Source organism: Protopterus annectens, chromosome 2.part1, assembly GCF_019279795.1.
Source record: "Protopterus annectens isolate FY-2018-M chromosome 2.part1, PAN1.0, whole genome shotgun sequence".
Classification (NCBI taxonomy): Eukaryota; Metazoa; Chordata; order Ceratodontiformes; family Protopteridae; genus Protopterus; species Protopterus annectens.
Window position 1 is genome coordinate 388,202,053 of NC_056729.1, and position 18,098 is coordinate 388,220,150.

Genomic DNA, 18,098 nt, shown 5'->3' on the forward strand with positions numbered 1-18,098 from the left:
ATGTCGCTTCCTAGATAAATCGCCTTCTGTATCACCTTCGGGAGAAGGGGAACTGGAGGGAAGGCGTAAAGTAGACCGGGGGGCCAACTGTGGGCTAGAGCGTCCCTGGGAATCTGCCCCTGAGAGGGAGTCAGAGTGAAGAACTCCCTGCATTTCGCATTGTGAGGGCTGGCAAACAAGTCGCAACAAGGGAGGCCCCACTTGGCGAAAATGTTTGCAGCCACCCTGTCGCTGAGGGACCACTGGTGGGGCAACAGGAGGGTCCTGCTCAGCCTGTCTGCAATCACATTGGATTTCTCCGGAATGTGCGTTGCCACAAGGAAACGCTGGGTAGAAATCGCCCAATGCCACACTCTCATGGCCTCTCGGCAAAGAGGGTAGGACCTGGTTCCGCCTTGCTTGTTTATGTATCAGACCACCGACATGTTGTCGGATAGAATCGCGATAGTGCCTCGGGGGAGAACATGATGAAGTGCTTGCAACACCAGTAGCACCGCTCTCATTTCCAGGATATTGACATGTAAGTGCGTTTCGTGAGCCTGCCACGTATCTTGGACAGACCTGTCCAGATAATGCCCCCCCCCACCCTATCTGGGAGGCATCCGTGGTCACCGTGGCGACGGGAGGCTGAAGGGCAAAGGGTCGCCCCTGGTCCAGGCTGGACCGAAGCAGCCACCAATGTAGGTCCCGACGGCAAATTTCCGTAATCTGGACCAAATGGTTCAAGGGGAGATCCTGAAAGGACCATTGAACCGACAGTAGCCATTGTAGCACCCGCATGTGCAGCCTGGCTAAAGGGACTAGTAGAATAGTCAAAGCCATCGTGCCCAATAACTGCAGAATCAGTCTGGCCTGAACTCGTGAACTGAGTAGCAAGGTTTGAACCTGAGACTGCAGGACCTGAATCCTTTCTACCGGCAAGAATGCCCGCATTCTTCTTGTGTCTAACTCTGCGCCTATAAAGGTAATACGCTGAGATGGCTGCAGCACAGATTTTCCCCAATTGAACATGATTCCTAGTGAATGACCCAAACTGACTGTGGTCATAAGCGCTCGAACTAATAGATGCTTCGTGGTGGCAGTAATGAGCCAGTCATCTAGATAGGGAAACACTTGGAATCCTAGACTTCTCAAGTTAGATGTCACTACTGCCAGACACTTGGTGAACACCGTGGGGGCTGTGGTGAGACCAAAGGGCAGTGCTCAGAACTGGAAATGACTGGTTCCCAGGCGTAAGCGTAAGTGACTCCTGGACTCTTGCCTTATCAGGATGTGATAGTAAGCGTCCTTGAGATCTATGGAGCACATCCAGACATCCTTCTCCAATAACGGGAGAATGGACTGAAGGGTGACCATTCGGAATTTGGATTTTTTTACAAAGCGATTCAATGATTTTAGGTCCAAAATGGGCCTCAAGTCCCCTGTCTTTTTTGGCACCAAAAATAAACTTGAGTAAGTACCTGATCTGATCTGGTCGGCGTGGACAGGCTGGATGACTCCTTTTCTTAGCAGCTTTGAGACCTCGACCGCTGCTTGATCCCGCTGACTGGGTGGCACATCCGGGATTTTCCTCATAGGAGGAGGGGGCTTGATGAAAGGGATGAGATAACCTCTGGTTATGGTTCGGAGCACCCACTGATCCTTGGTGATAGATTCCCAAGCCTGTGGGTGTTCCGCAAAGCGACCCCCGACTGGCTCCGGAGATGCGCAGTCGGGCCACGTCTCAGGGACGTTGAGTGTAGGATGGACCACGAAAGGAATTGCAGTCTCCAGAATTTCGGGGGCCTCTGCCGGCTCTGGGGCGGTGTCTTCCAGAATCCCCCCCTGCCTCTAGAGGGGGGATCACTCGGTGGAGTAGGGAAAACCTTTGAGATTTTCTGAACCACATTTTCCCTCCTCTCTGGGCCTTGGGGTAAGGTCTAGATGGAGCGGAAAAATGGGCCCCCACGGCAGTCAAGGTCTTGCCCTCCTGCTCGCATCGAGTCAGTGTCCCCTTCACCTTGGATCCAAACAAGGAGGACCCATCAAAGGGGGCGTCGGTGAAGGAAGACTTAAAGGCCTCCGCAAAGGGACACAAGCGTAACCAGGCGTATCTTCTAAGAGCCACGCCTGTTCCCGCTGCTCTACTCGCCCCTTCGGCCGCATATGAGATGAGCCTCATGGACGAGTTGACTATCGAAGATAGGGTAGTCATCTGGGCGCCAACAGTTTGGGCTAACGCCTCAGGAAGGTTACCCGTAAGAGACTCACCTAACTCTGAGGAGGTCTCTTTGGAGCCTGGTAAAATGACAAAGATAATTCAGCGACCGCAGGGTAAAGGCCGCTGAAGAGAGGGTACGCTTCCCGTACCTATCCATGCTCCTGGAATCCTTATTAGGAGGGTGAATAGACGTTGAAGCCTCTGCCACATCCTGAGTGGCAGATGCCACCACCATTACATCTACTGCAACTCCTTTTGTCAAAAATTCCTTTTCAGGAGGGGCTGAAAGAAACTTGTTAGGCCTAGCAGGTACCGGTTCCACAGAGTCAGGGTGTTCCCACACCCTTCCAGAAACTAAATCTAGCAATTCATCGAAGGGTGGAGACACCCAGGAGGAGGAGGGCTGGGCCCCAAAAGCCTTGAGGAAACTCTGCGGAAGGGGTTTTGGACTGCCAATCGCCTCTCTGTCTCAAGATCTCGAGGATATCTGAGAATGAGACGTCATCCGAGGACGATCTAGGGGACCCCTCCGCATCATAGAGGTCAGTATCTGATGTGATAGACTCCTCCTGGGAGTCAACGTGCTTCCTCTTGCACAATTTTTTCCTTGGAGATTCATCTGAAGCGGAATCAGAAGGACCCCCCGGGAAAAGGGAACCCCCCAAGGGGGTATCCTCAGGCTCTGGGGCCCTGCTGTCGTGGGGGTGAGGTGCACCAGTTCCCAAGTCTAGGGACGGTGAGGTAGAGACTTGCTGAGCCGGCAAGGACATGGCCAGCGCACTCCTCATGGCCTCAAAGGCAGGACCTCCAGACTCTACTGAGGACACCGGCTGAGAGACCACAACGGTACCGGGAATCCCTGCAGCCGACGCTCCGAGGGGGAGACTAGGCACCGAAGCTACTAGTTCCAAAGTGTTCCCCTCGGCCCCGACCGAGGAAGTCCCGGTACCGAACCCTGACGCTGAAGACAGGGTAGGAATGATGGTCGGAACCGAGAGGCTCCGAGGGAGTCTCGGTTCCGACTGGACAACTCCGCTCCGCTCTACCATCACCGACTCCAATGGCTCCAAGGAGGTTGGAGGAGGAATCGGATGTGTCGAAGTGGGAACTGGCTCCGGAGCCGAGTGGGCTGGAGCCAAGACCATTTTTGCAAAAACCGGGGACTGGAAAAGCCTCTGGATAACTCTGTCCAAATCTGAATCAGACAATCTGGAGGATTTAGAGGAAACAGATGGGGCCCAAGACCACTTCGCTCTCGGCTCCGATAGACCAGGGGACCGGCTCTGAAACGGCTCCAACACTATCGGCACCGGATCCGGAGCCATATGTATAAGTATCGGCGCCGAAGGGGGAGAGTCTGAGCTGCACACCTCCAATGCCTCCGAGACCAAAGGAGCCGAAGCAGATGATTCGCCTCTCGATCCCTCAACCTGCGGCTCCGACAACAATGGAGCCCAGGAAAGAGGTATCGAGGCAGACCCTTCCACCCAAGGCTCCGAAGCCAATGGAGCCGAGGAAGAAGAGGTCGACCTATGCTTCTTGGAAGTCGGTTCCGACGGACTGGTCGGAGCCGATGACCTTTTCTTTTTCGAAGCAGGAGAGGAGGGAGAACCAAAGCTTCCTCAAAGGAGGGCTTAATAAGGCCCTTAAGGATCAATTTATTTTTACGTTCTTGAAGGACCCTAGAGGAAAAAGCATGACAAACACTACATGTTTCCTGCAGATGTTTCGGTCCCAAACAATATACACAAACAGCATGACTATCAGTAATAGACATTTTGTAGTTGCACTTGGTGCACTTTTTAACTCATTCACTCCAGAGCAGCTCAGGAAAAGCTACTTGCTTAATTCCACCATAGGAACAACAGAGCTCATTTTCAGAAAATCCATTTGTAATACTATACAGAAAAAAAAATGCTCATAACTCTTTAACTATAACAGCTACACTAAAAATGTAAATGCGAAAGTTGTTCAGCAGACACTGACCTTTCCAACAGTGTAAATGTTGATAGTGCATATCAAAGTCATAATTAAATATTTGGCAAGGAATGCTGATATTGTGCAATATTTTTAACTTTTTGGAAAAGCAAAGCACAATATATTGGTCTATGTACCATGCAGACCCATACAATTTAAATTTAATTTGTTAGTATGAATGCCAGCTTTAAAATGATACTTTAACCATAACTGTGTGATGCTCCTTTCATGAGATATTCACAGAAATATGATTAGTATATTATTTCTCATAATTGATAAATAAACAGAACATAATATCTCATCACCTGTAACAGACAGAGCCTACATATCAGCGTAAAAGTTGTGCATCTGAATGTCAGCTTCAAAATGACGCATCATTTGTGCAATTACCATGCTCCCTCGCAAAGATATGGGCATAATAATGAGAAGTATTGTAAATGTATAATTTTCATATTCGTACAAGACTAAACAAACTGTGATATCGGTACGTGTGTACAGTGCCTAGACACAGTTCTTTTACCATGTTGTAAGGAGTAACACTGTCTTCAAAATGATGTATTACTTCACACAATGTGGTGCTCCCTTGCAAAGTTATTTACCAAAATATGAAAAAAATCATAATTTGCATAACCTAAGTCGGAAACAAACTTTGATATCTGCCTATGAGTACAACATACAGGTACCATTCTTTTACCATGTTAGAACTATAAATAATCTTTTCAAAATGAGGTATTACTTAGCACATTCAGATGCTCCCTTGCAAAGTTATTTACCAAAATATGAAAAAAAATCATAATTTTAATAACCTAAGTCCAAAACAAACTTTGATATCTGCACATGTGTCAAACATACTGGCACAATTCTTTTACCATATTAGAACCAGCAATACTGTCTTCAAAATGAGATATTACTTGGCACATTCAGATGGTCCCTTGCAAAGTTATTTACCAAAATATGAAAAAAAATCATAATTTTAATAACCTAAGTCCAAAACAAACTTTGATATCTGCACATGTGTCAAACATACTGGCACAATTCTTTTACCATATTAGAACCGGCAATACTGTCTTCAAAATGAGATATTACTTGGCACATTCAGATGCTCCCTTGCAAAGTTATTTACCAAAATATGAAAAAAAAATCATAATTTCCATAACCTAAGTCCAAAACAAACTTTGATATCTGCCTATGAGTACAACATACAGGCCCCATTCTTTTAGCATGTTAGAACTATAAATAATTTTTTTCAAAATGAGGTATTACTTAGCACATTCAGATGCTCCCTTGCAAAGTTATTTACCAAAATATGAAAAAATCATAATTTCCATAACCTACGTCCAAAACAAACTTTGATATCCGCACTTGTGTCAAACATACAGGCACAATTCTTTTATCATGTTAGAGCCAGCAATACTGTCTTCAAAATGAGATATTACTTGGCACATTCAGATGCTCCCTTGCAAAGTTATTTACCAAAAGATGAAAAAAATCACAATTTCCATAACAGTCATTTGCCAAGATCAGAGAAATGAATTTTACACAACACATTTCATAATAGTGTTTCACTTACTATACTGGTCCGACTTGGTCATGGGTGTTTTCCATTCTTCTCACAAGCTGCATGTTAGCAATCTTGCATGCCTCTCCTCACGCCATTGTAGAGGTTGGTCAAGAACAACGCAATGCCCTCCTCAGTTAGGTGAATGCCATCCGTTCTGAACAGGTGAACATCTTCCGTGGTGATGCCGTTATGGCAGATTGTAAATCCACCGACCCTGTGCATCAAGCCTTGCATGAACACATTCCGTGAAATAAAGCATGGGTGGACACTGACAAGGGTGCACAGCAAAGGCACATGTAAAGAGACAGTGGCACACCCAAGCCCATGCTTACCTAGGACAGCAGCACAATGGGACTGAGCTGAAGAGTCTCCAAGTTCCCAACTGCGATCCAGGTGGATCACAAGATCCATGCTGGCTGGGTATGCCCCCTGTGATGCACCCACTAACACAAGATTCGGCGATGGGACAGTGTAGGGTTTTTGGCTGCTCCCTTTCCAGTGACTCCCAGAACAGCCGATAAAAAACACAATCTGGCTTGTGCATTCATCAATATGATAACAATGTCTAGTTATGTGAATAACACTGACAGCTGTTGAGAGTTTTACCTGAAAAGTGATAATGACTCAGTGGTATATTGTAACTGCACTTACTGTTAATGTGATAATGACCTGCATTTCATTAGTGCAAAGTTATGCAGGCTCAGAAAGAGGTGATAATTGCTGCACATAACCTATTGAGTAGGCATACATTATACCTATTATATTACCTTGTGCAGCTCTTATGTAACACAGATTCATTATCATCTGTTGGGAGAAGACCTGAGTAATTCAGTAAAAATAGTATAACACTTAGATATTACTGAGCCCTTCCTCCCACCTAAATTCCACACATGACTGACAAAGCCAAGAAAAATGCCCAAAATATATGGTGGCTGCATGCTGGTAATAGTCAGCAAGTAATAACCTTTACCACACTCAGGCAACTACTGAGTATAATCAGAAACAGATTTACAAGCAGAAATGGCTAAGTTATCTGGTCCATCCGTGTAAGAATTCATCCAAAAAGTAGTAATTCATGATATCTCACCTAACCATTCCTCTGGTTATAATAAGACACAAAAGTAAAAAATGCAGAAATATTGTACAAAACATCTGGTTGAGCAATGCCAACAATCAGCAATAAAATACTAAGCCTCTCATACCACCCAGACATTATTCAGTAGAAAGAAAGACAAAATCAGACTATACGTTTAGCATGTTTGGATATATTGATCAGCACTGTTCCTGTTAGCCATCTTCCAACATTTCTACATAACCAGGACAAGTTTAAAATGTTAGTACTGTTAACCGGAGAAGTATTTCCCCAAGGAACATCTTGATGTCCAGGTATACACATGCACCACCCGGAGACATTCACCCAAGCAACCCCTTCAGTAAAATATTGAGGTATGCACAATCTTTTGTCTGAAGCATGTGGGAAAATGTGTTATGGTCTGATAAGACCAAAGGTTGATCTTTTTGGCCACAATTCCGAAATGGACATTTGGCACAAAAATAACACTTCGCATCACCAAAAGAACACCATCCCCATGGTGAAGTGGTGGCAGTATCATGCTTTGTGGTTGCTTTTCTTCAGCTGGAAATGGGGATTTAGTCAAGGTGGAGGGAATTATAAACAGTTCCAAATACCAGACACTTTTGTCCCAAAACCTTCAGGCATCTGCTAGAAAGCTGAAGATGAAGAGGAAATTCAGCTTTTCACCACGACAATGACCCCAAGCATACATCTAAATCACAAAAATCATGTCTTCACTCGAAGAAAATGAAAGTTTTGGAATGGCCCAGCCACAGCCCTGACCTAACACCAATTGAAAATCTGTGTGGTGACCTGAAGAGGGCTGTGCACAAGAGATTCCCTCATAATCTGTCATTTGTTCCCAGTTAATTCAAGTACACAGTTGAGAGCTGGACACATTAAAAAAAAAAAAAAAAAAACTATCATAATCATCTCTGAAGCCTGAGCTTTTTATACCATATTTGTACTACAATGACTCTAACAAATAGATCATCTCTGAGAAGAGGTCATGGCACCATGGTACGAAGTACAGTAAGCCAGTGAATCAGTGTAACACAGGCAGCTGCCAGGACAATAAAATGGCCAAATGGAATTTCCAATTATGCAAACCATTTCTGTGACACAATAATGAATTATTTTCCCCACTAACTCCATCAGTTGTTTGTGTTGTATATGCACAAGCACCAAAATGGCACAATAAACTATTTTTCCCAATGCTCACTTTAGCAGTCTGACCATGTATGCAGAAACACTCCCACAATACACCAATGAATTATATCCCCAAGCAACATCTTCATTAGCACATTTGGGTATACACATGCACCAGAGTGAAACATCCACCCAAGTGAACCCCTTCAGTAAAATGTTGAGATATGCACAATCATCAAAAATGAGACCTTTCACTAAATGACCCTTCAGTAACATTTGCTAGTGTGTGCAACCACCAAAATGAAGCATACCCCCAAGCGACCTGTAAAATAAAATGATGCAAGTCTCAGGCTACGGTGGTCAAGCATTTATACGTTGCTTTTGTCCATTAGGGACATACAGACCAAATCATGGGGAAAATATCCATTCAACTGGGAGGCACCACAGTGGAGACTCTGGTTACTGTTCAATGCCATACATAGCTACAGCTTGGTGAGGACACTATATGATCTCTCTGCAAGCTTTGGCATTTAGTCACTGTATCAGTGTTCCCCAGATGCACTAGATTGAGTGAAGGCAGTCCTAGCTGATTGCAGCAATCATTTTGCATCAAAAAATGGACTACAGTTCAGATATATTATTATTACTTCAGTCTGACACAATAGTTTGGCTAACAATATACATTAAGATATTAGAATTCTAAACAAAAAAAATATTTGCTGAGACAATATGCAGATAAAATATTGGCACATGGGTAAAACACACTTTGGTAGCAAAGGCTTTGTCATGACAAGTAGCAGGATTAAAGAAAAATTACACTCACTTTCCCTAACTCATGGCTGGCAGATGCAATAATTATTATACAAAAAAACTGAATTAATTCCTCAGCAGACTAGACGTTTAAACCAAGCATTAGTAATAAAAAATCATCATTAGTCTCCAATGGTAACCATTTGTTGCATTCTCAAAATGGATCCAAGATACTCACCTATCGATCCTTACTTTTGTGATGAATTTTTACATCCATTTGTGTGGACAGGATTGGAAACCCAGTCATAATTCTTGTGTTAAAATAATAAAAAAAATGCACAATAACCCAGCCTTCAAACTGCATGATTTCCCCAGCTTAGAGTACTGGTCTACTCTTCCCTCCCTGAAACCTAGATTTCAGAGAAGGGTCGGTCGTCACGTTTCTGTTATCCGTAGGGTTACCACCTTTTCAAATGCCCAAAGTGGGACATTTTTGGTACAAATGTCAGATTTTGCAGGCCGAAACATACCCGTGGTCAGTACAAAAGACTGAACTTCACTTTTTTGCCTAAATAAAGGCTTATTCTTGTAGCATTTTAGTTGCTTACTCTGTTTCTTATAACATTTAGGTGTTTCAGGCACAGAATAACTGTTTTGTGCAACTATTACATAAAATATAGGAAATCATTTTGCTGTAAAATCTCAGGACGTTTGCCATTTTTACATTTTTTTGCAGGACACAACTGCTCAAAGAGGGACTGTCCCTCGCAAAGTGGGACAGGTGGTAACCCTAAGGAAACGAGGAAGAGCGTATCCCACATGCTGAGACTTGGCTTTTCTGGTATTTAAAAATGTACATAATTAAAACGAGTGAAGTCGGGCTTCTCAACAACATCATGTACAGCACCTTAGGATAATTAATCATATGCCAGTTTGAAGAACTACTTTACAATACTTTGCCTGAAGACTGTATTTAATGATATATACTTTAACCTAGGTTGCTGAAGATTTCTCAGTACTTTAAAGGTCCTTATTAACTCACACCCTTATGTATTACATCATAAAGTTCTGAAGAGTTTACATTAGAAGAACACGTTAAGAATGAAGGCAGGAGCTGTGCGTGAAGATTTATAATGCAAAGATTAAGCTGAAGAAGTTGCTGGTATCAACAGTTGAGTGAAATTGTGCTCCTAGAACTATTACCATGTATACATACCGTCAAGTTCTGTACTTCACGAACCATGAAATGAAATGTAAACGTAATCATATTGTCATACATGCACCTGAACGGTTTCAGTAACTTAGGATGCATCTCATTGTATGCCTTTCAGCAATTTTATAGCAGAACCCATATAGGGTTACCACCTGTCCCACTCTGCGAGGGACAGTCCCTCTTTGGGCAGTTGTTATCCATTGGTTGCGCTCCTATTCACAGAAACCCTGTCAATTTCTATTGCTTCATAGTCTGACTAAATGCTGTCGACTCATACACATAGCAGTATAAAGAGGAAACACACTGTCACCCTGTTTAAAGTGAAGAATGATTTTATCAGTCAGTATCTGCCCAATCAAATTGACTGTGCGTATATGGCAGGAAAATACATAAAACGGTAACTGGGTATACCCAGAAAACACTAGTGTTCGGCAGTGCTGTAAATGTAAAAAGTATATTATGATACTTTCTTAACCATTGTCTTGCCGCTTTACTAAGGACTTCCTTTTCTCGTTTTTGCACGACCTCAATGTTGGTATGCTTATTTAGCTTGTTGAACTTGCTTGCGTACGGAAAGGTAAATTATTATGTGCTGAGATCATAAAAGGGGTTTCTAAGTAAAATCATGTTCCATTAAAGGATAGGGAGCAGAAAAGTACTTGAGAAGTCAGAAGCTAAACAGGTAGGTACTGCAGTTAGAATCCTAACCAACTAATTTACACTACTCGGAACCAGACTATAATGCACATTGACAAATTGCAAACGTTCACATATTTCTGTATTTGTGCATGTGACAGCCCTCAAAAACTTCAGACTAGCATGAGAGATATGATGGACGGGAGATCCTACGGCAGTAATAGCTCCACAATTCAAACATCTACTCTTATGATAAGAATTCTCAGATAACTCATCCTATACTCATCATAAAAATCACGGCAGCAGTACAGACATAAAATGAATATGGGAAAGTACTAAGCAGTGTAGGTCTCGGACTCCCAGACCTGGGAAGAAAGTTACAGCAATGCCTTGCAGTACTCCAGACAAAAAGCTGGTCTTACATCTGGACTCGGCATTTAACTTCTAATTCCTGGAGAATATAGAGAACAGATTGCCCACACAGTAACTTCACAAATACTTTTGATAGTAAATTTCTTAAGACCGAAATAATGGCAATTAACATTGTAAAGTGTCACGACACAGCTATCCTGCCAGAAAATCATGTAGGTGGCCAGTTATTTGTAGTGCGTTTCAATAAAGGTCTGACCTGCTTCCATGGCATGAAAGAGAATAAATGCTTAGTTTGTCTGAAGTCTTATTCATCACAGTACCGGAGAAAACGAAAAACAGGGTATATTGTACCGGGTAGTAGCTTGACACAGACTCTGATTTTGGTAGTCTGTTTGATTTGATAGTTCTGCACTTTTACTTAGAATTTTAATTTTCAGTAGCACATAACATTGATTTCTAAGATAGTTGTTTTGAAATTTTAGAAGGAAAAATATACACATTGATGCGTTGGGGGTGGAGATGTGACGCAAGTGGTGACTTGGATTGTAAGAATCCGATTGGCTGCCACCACTTGCTTTATCAACTACTTTAGAAGCGAATTTTCAAGTAAAAGTTTTATGTAGCTTAATGTAAAAACACGCTGAATCGTAACTGGATAAGATAAACTACAAGTTCAGTTACGATTTCAGCATGTTTTACATTACGCTCAGCTACATATCTGCAATTCAGTTTCCTCACGCTTGTGGAAGGCACTCGGGGGTAACAGCTTGCAATCAGTATCTTCTCATGGCGCACTCGGTGTTAAACACAGAGGCGCCATGAGAAGGTACTCGGGGTTAATGAGTTAAAACCAGACTTTTGCTCCTTAGACATCGTATCACACCACTATCTTTTAACCACACAAAAACAACAACCTTAAAGTAGGGCTCGAGCCCTTGACTCAAAAATGGGACTGGCCCGAGTTACAGAACACCAAATGGACAGAAGCCCTAACTAAAAATGGGCTTACTCGATAAAACAGGACGTATAAGACAACTACAAATAAGCAACAAATCACCACATTAACTCACAAATAACGGCAAAGGCCCTCTAACTTAAACGGGCCTTGCCCGGTAAATAAATAAAAATTTCAATCACACTGAAAAAGGTTAACACACACACGTATAGCTGTTAAAACAGCTGTTTGTTAAATGAGTGAAGAAACCCCTAGGTCAAAAGACCAAAAAAGTAACAATAAACCACTTAGCTCCAGCCAAGTCGAGACCACGTCTAGCTTGAAAAGCGGCAAACGAGATCTGGGAAGCAGGCGTGGTGCATTCTGGGATAAGGGGTAGCCCAGCCAATTAGAGACTTCGTTCTACTATATAGTGGCCGAGTCGGAGCCGAGGGATCGGCTCTGAACCCATCAGTTATGAATGTAGGCGAGATAGGATCCCATTACATCCTTAGTTTTTTAGCTGCCTGTGAATGTCCAAGGAATGCAGGAGTCTTTCTCCTTTGTTCTGTGGATTTGGAAAGAAGGTGGGTAAATGGATGGTTTGATTTAGAGCCACACTGGATACCACCTTAGGCATAAAGGAGGGGTTAGTTTGTAGAGAAACTCTGTCTTGATGAAAAATGAGGAAAGGCTCTACTGCCATTAGTGCCTGAAGCTCTGAAACTCTTCTAGCTGAAGTAATTGCTAGCAGCAGGGCAGTCTTCCATGATATAAACTTTAAGTCAGATGAGAAAGCTGGCTCAAAAGGAGGTAGTGTGAGTTTTTCCAGAACAAAGCTGAGGTCCCAAGTAGGTGTTGGTGCTCTCCTGGGAGGCCTAATGTTTTTGGCCCCTCTGAGAAACTGCCTTAGGAATGGATGTGAAGGGAGGATCCGTGTTGTAGTGAGTAGAAATAGCTGAGGCGTGGATTTTAATAGATGAAAAAGAAAGCCCTTTGTGTAGCACCTCAGTTAAATATTGCAGAATCTGAGGTATGTCAGGCTGAAGGGTATTTTGGCCTTTAGCTTGCTTCCAGGCGCAAAACCTTTTCCATTTGTCTGAGTAGGCTTTCCTGGTGCTGGGCCTCCTGGCCTCCAGAATAACATCCATAACAGCTTGTGAGAGAGGAGCTGGCTGGTTGCTTAGGTGAATTGACATGCAGCCAAGTTTAAGGTTTTGAGCTGGCTGTGTAGAATCTGATTGTCTTGCTGCGTGAGCAAGTGGGTAATTTGTGGTAGAATCCATGGTGGGCACTGGGCCATATTACTTAACAGTGGGTACCAGTGCTGGTGTGGCCAGTCTAGGGCAATGAGCATCATTCAGGGTCTCTCCATCCTGACTTTCAGTAGCACCTTTGTGAGAAGGGGTAATGAAGGAAAGGCATATACTGTCAGCATTTTCCAACTGAATGAGAGTGTGTCCACTTTCCAAACTTGATGGTGAAAAGTCCTTGTGCAAAATTTTGTTAGCTGATGGTTTTGAGGGCTGTCAAACAAGTCTATGTCTGGGAACCCCCATTTTTGAGCCATCATTGCAAATACTTGTGGATCCAGTTTCCACTCGTGGGGATCCATGATGTTTCTGCTTAGGTCATCTGCCAATGTGTTCTTTTTTCCTGGCAGGAATTGAGCTTGTAATTGAAGTTGGTAAGCCAGTGCTGTGTTCCACAAGGTCATTGCTTGCCTGCATAGAGGGTAGGAGTGTGTACCCCCTTGTTTGTTTATGTACCACATTACTGTGGTGTTGTCTGTCCTTATGATAAGCTGTCCTGGATGTAAGAGGTCCTTGAAGGCTGTCAGTGCATTTTGTACAGCTAGCATTTCTTTTTGATTGATGTGCAGATTCCCTTGATCTGCAGTCCATATGCCTTGAACGCACCGTCCTGCCATGTGTGTCCCCCAGGCATAGTCCAACGCATCTGTTGTCATAGTTTGCCTCGCTGGGGGTAGGGTGAAAGGCTGACCCTTTTTGAGGTGACATGCCTGTGACCACCATAGAAACTCCTGTTGAAGGCAGGGAATGAGAGGTATAATTGTTTCCAAGCTGTGGCTGTGTTGAGTTCATACGCTTTTTAGGTACCATTGTAATTTCCTCATATGCAGTTTTGCAAATGGCATTAGTAGTATGCAAGATGCCATGAAGCCCAAGGCCTGCAGAATTTTTCTTGCAGGGAGATGGGTCTTTGTTGCCATTGTTCTGAAGTATTGAGTTAATTGTAGTTTGTCTGGCGTCAGATAAGCCATCTGGGCCATTGTATTCAAGCTGGCACCCAGGAATGTCATATTTTGTGAGGGCACTAGTTTTGATTTCTTTTCATTTACTGTGTACCCTAGGCAACTTAGAAGATGTTTTACAAAAGCCAGGTGTTGTAAGAGAATGTCCTTGCTTTCTGCTTGGATAAGACAGTCGTCCAAGTATGGGTATATTTGAATTCCACTTTGTCTGCAGTTTGCAATTACTGGTGCCAGGCATTTTGTGAAGACCCTGGGTGCAGTAGATAAGCCAAAGGGCGGTGCAGAGAATTGGTAATGGGTTGAACCTGCAATGAAGCGGAGGAATCTTCTGCAATTTTGTCTGATAGGGACATGCAGGTATGCCTCCTTGAGGTCCAACGTTACTAGCCAAGCTTTCTTGCCCAACACGGGAAGAAGCTGCTGTAGTGTTAGCATCTTGAATTTGGGTACTTGCAAGAAGGTGTTTAAAATTGAAAGGTCCAGAATGGGTCTCCAAGCATTGTCCTTTCTGGGGACTAGAAAGAGCCTTGAGTAAAATCCTTGGCCTTGCTCCTGTGTAGGTATCAGTTGAATGGCTCTCATGTCCATGAGAGCTGTAATTTGTTTTTGTGCCTCTGCCCATTGATTTTGTGGCAGGTTTGACATTCCTTTTATCCTTGGCAAGATATGGAAATGGAATCTGTATCTGTGTGAGATGATGTCTAGGACCCATTTGTCCTTTGTGACGATGTGCCAGTTGTCTGCAAAAAGTGCTAATTTTCCTCCCAAGGGAGCTGCCAAGAGAGTTTTGCTTGGTAGTTTGAGGTTTAAGTCATTGTGTTTGCCTTCTAGTAGTTTGGGACCTGTCTTCTCCTCCCTTCTGTGTTGCAGTGCCCCATTGGCGAGGTTTGTAAGGGATTTGTGCTTGCTCTCTGCCCCTTGTGCGCCTGTATTTATCCCTATGTGGTCTGTCAGAAGCTGGAAAGGACCAATTTTTTGTTGGCTAATTTCTGCTGAAGCGTGGGGGCTGTACCTGTAAGAAATCTTTGACCGTCTGCATAGATTTTGCCTTATCCTCCATTTTCTTTAAAACCTCCTCTGCTTTAACCCCAAATAAGACATCCTGCTGTAAGGGTGCATCCAATAACTTTGCTTTAACATGATCAGGCAGAGATTGTTCCTTTAACCAAGCATGCCTATGTATAACAGACCCAGTAACAGCTGCTCTAGAAGAAGCTTCCAAGGCATCAAAACCACATTGTAAAGCATGTTTGCCCACCTGTTCAGCTGCATGCAACAGATCTTGCATTTCCTTGAATTCAGACTGTTGAGGGTGCGTGCCCATCTTTTGTTTTATTTGAGACATTAGGAATTGCTGGTATTTAAGCATGTGACATTGACAATTTAGTGCTCTCATAGCTAGAGTAGCTGAGGTGTAAACCTTCTTTCCCCACCAATCTAGTGCTTTGGAGTCCCTTTCTGAGGGTACAGGATTTTTGGCCATAGAAGCCTTAGTTCCTTTGGGACCCTGGGAGATTGTCTCTGGATCAGCAACAGGGCTTTTGTAAAGGAATTTGTGAGAGTCAGGCACTCTACAGTCTCTATCTGGTTTGGCTGGAGCAGGAGGCAGAGAATCTGGATTTAGACTAGATTCTAAGAAAACATCATCCACAATGTCCAAAACTGGGAGCATAGCAAGTGGTCTGTGCTGGGGGAGTAAAAGAAACTCTTGGAGCCTTTTCTTTGAGTCTGAGTAGTCCTGACCTTCCCAGTGGAAATGTTCCCTCATGGTAAGTAAGGTTTCCCCAAAGGAATAATGTTCAGGGGGAGAAGCTGAGGGAATGGAGTCTTCAGCATCAGAATCTTCATAAGGGGGAAAGGAGTAATCCTGTTCCTCAGAGGAGCCTGAGGAAATAGACACTTGATCAGAGGAGGCATAATCCTCCTCTTGTCTAGGCCTTTTGTCGGGGGGGGGGGGTTGGGAACCCCTGATCAAAGAAATCAAATCTTCAGCCATTTTAAGCATCTGTTTCTTAGGCATAGGGCCTTGACCTGGAAACTGAAGTGTAGGCTTTTTTGGTTTTAGAGGAGTCTTAAGCTTAGCATAAGATTTTATGGTGAGAGTAGTCGGTCTGAAGACACCTTCAGAGACCAAAGGTGTTTCTACAGCACCGGCTTCCCCTACTGCAATGTCGTCGGTAGGGACTAAAGAAAATGGCTGAGTCGGCCTAGAACTCTCTGCTGGGGGATCCGAAGCGGTCTGGGGATCCAATTTAGCGGTAGCCAGGGGCTGCGTAGGCGCCTCACTGAAAACCGGAGAACCGGCGACCGGCCCAGCCGAGGCCTCGGAGTCTGGCTTGGATCTAGGCTGCCTGACTTTATCTTTGTGTTTTTTATGCATGCCGGTAGTCGGTTGGTCCGACAGCATAGTGTAATGAAATTTTCTACCGAAGTAGTGTCGTGCGAAATCAAAGCGTCGCTTTACAGTTCGCTTATAGAACCTAGCACAAAACCGACAACCAGTGACGTCGTGGTCTGGGCCTAGGCAAGGTATACAAAAAGAATGAAAGTCCTTATGAGGTATTTGCTTCCCACAAGAAATGCAATTGTTAACTTTTTCTGACATCGGACTGAGGCAAGAAAAGGTTCCCCAACGGGGTACTTAGCTTTGAAGACTTCGGACTGAAACTCGATTTGAAAATCTCAGGTGTCGACCGACCGGCACTTGCGAACTGCTTCTGCTTCGGGCACCACGCGGCAAGAAAAACTGAAGAAAATGGCGTCGGATGCCTCTGATATACCCCTGGCGCTCTGTCGTCAGGGAAGAAGCGACAGCAACCGACGCCAGACCAGCACTTTGGAATTCGGGCCAACTGCGGGACCGCCTGATGGCAGGATAACCCCCAAGTGTGATGACTGCGGCAGGGTAACACGATGAACATCCCCCTATACTCATCACCCACCTGGCCTATAACTGAGTATAACACCATGTTTGGCAATTACCATACTAAGCAGCTGCAGCAATTAGAAAGACCTCAAAGGTTTCTAACAAAGAAGATCAGGTGGCTCCAGCATGTGCCTTTCACAGACTGACTAAAGTTCCTGTCACTATACTCCGTATCATATAGACTTCTTAAGAGAGACTTATGCCTGGCCTACTGGGCAATCCAAGACCCAAACCTAATGAACTTGCTGCACAGCCATTTATCAAACCGGATTAGGGCTACCCGTTCCAGGGACCTTAATATGGCCTACGACATAAATAGGACATGCTGGAGGAACAGATTTATTTCCCAGTGACTGCTGCATCTTTGGAACAGAATAACAATTCATGTGAAACAGAGCACCTCTATGACACTGCTCAAGAGGAACCTGGATGAGTGGATGGAGCACTGTAAATTCTTACTGGGGATAGAGCTACAACCCTCCTGGACATGGGCAGTCATCACTAAATGCAATCTTGGGTAGTGACTAGCATTTCTACGGTATTACATTGGGATGAAACAGCTAGGCCTAAAATGACCTCCGGGTCGATAATTTAGTATTCACCTATGATCCTTTGTGCTAAATGCCACGCTAAGGTGATGGATTCATCTTAACTTGACAGAAGGCATTTAAAATAAACCCCAAAGATATCAGTGCATATTGCAAGATCATCAAATAAAAATATGTAAGGGAGAAAGGGTTTCTGCCTGGACAAGGGATGAAAGACCCTACCTCCTTCTAACTAGTACCATGCCAATCATTTCAATGGCCTATATGATAATTACTTATTTCATGGGAATTGTGTGATACTATCTGTAACCCACCTGTGGAGTGACGGAAACAGATCTAAGGAAAGCAATACAAGGGAAGGGCATTTTATTTATTGCATCCTGACAGTAGAGGATCTGCGTAATCAAAATAAAAAAAAAAACTTGAACGAAAAATACTCATGAAAGCAAAACCCTGGTTAAACAATAAGGAAAGCACCATGG

General features: G+C 43.9%; 1 protein-coding gene across 2 annotated transcripts in view; it reads right to left on the reverse strand.

Annotated features, from left to right (window-relative positions):
- The window catches only part of KLHL2 (kelch like family member 2), a 1,417,988-nt gene that overhangs the window by 427,281 nt on the left and 972,609 nt on the right, over window positions 1–18,098 (reverse strand). The window lies entirely within an intron of this gene.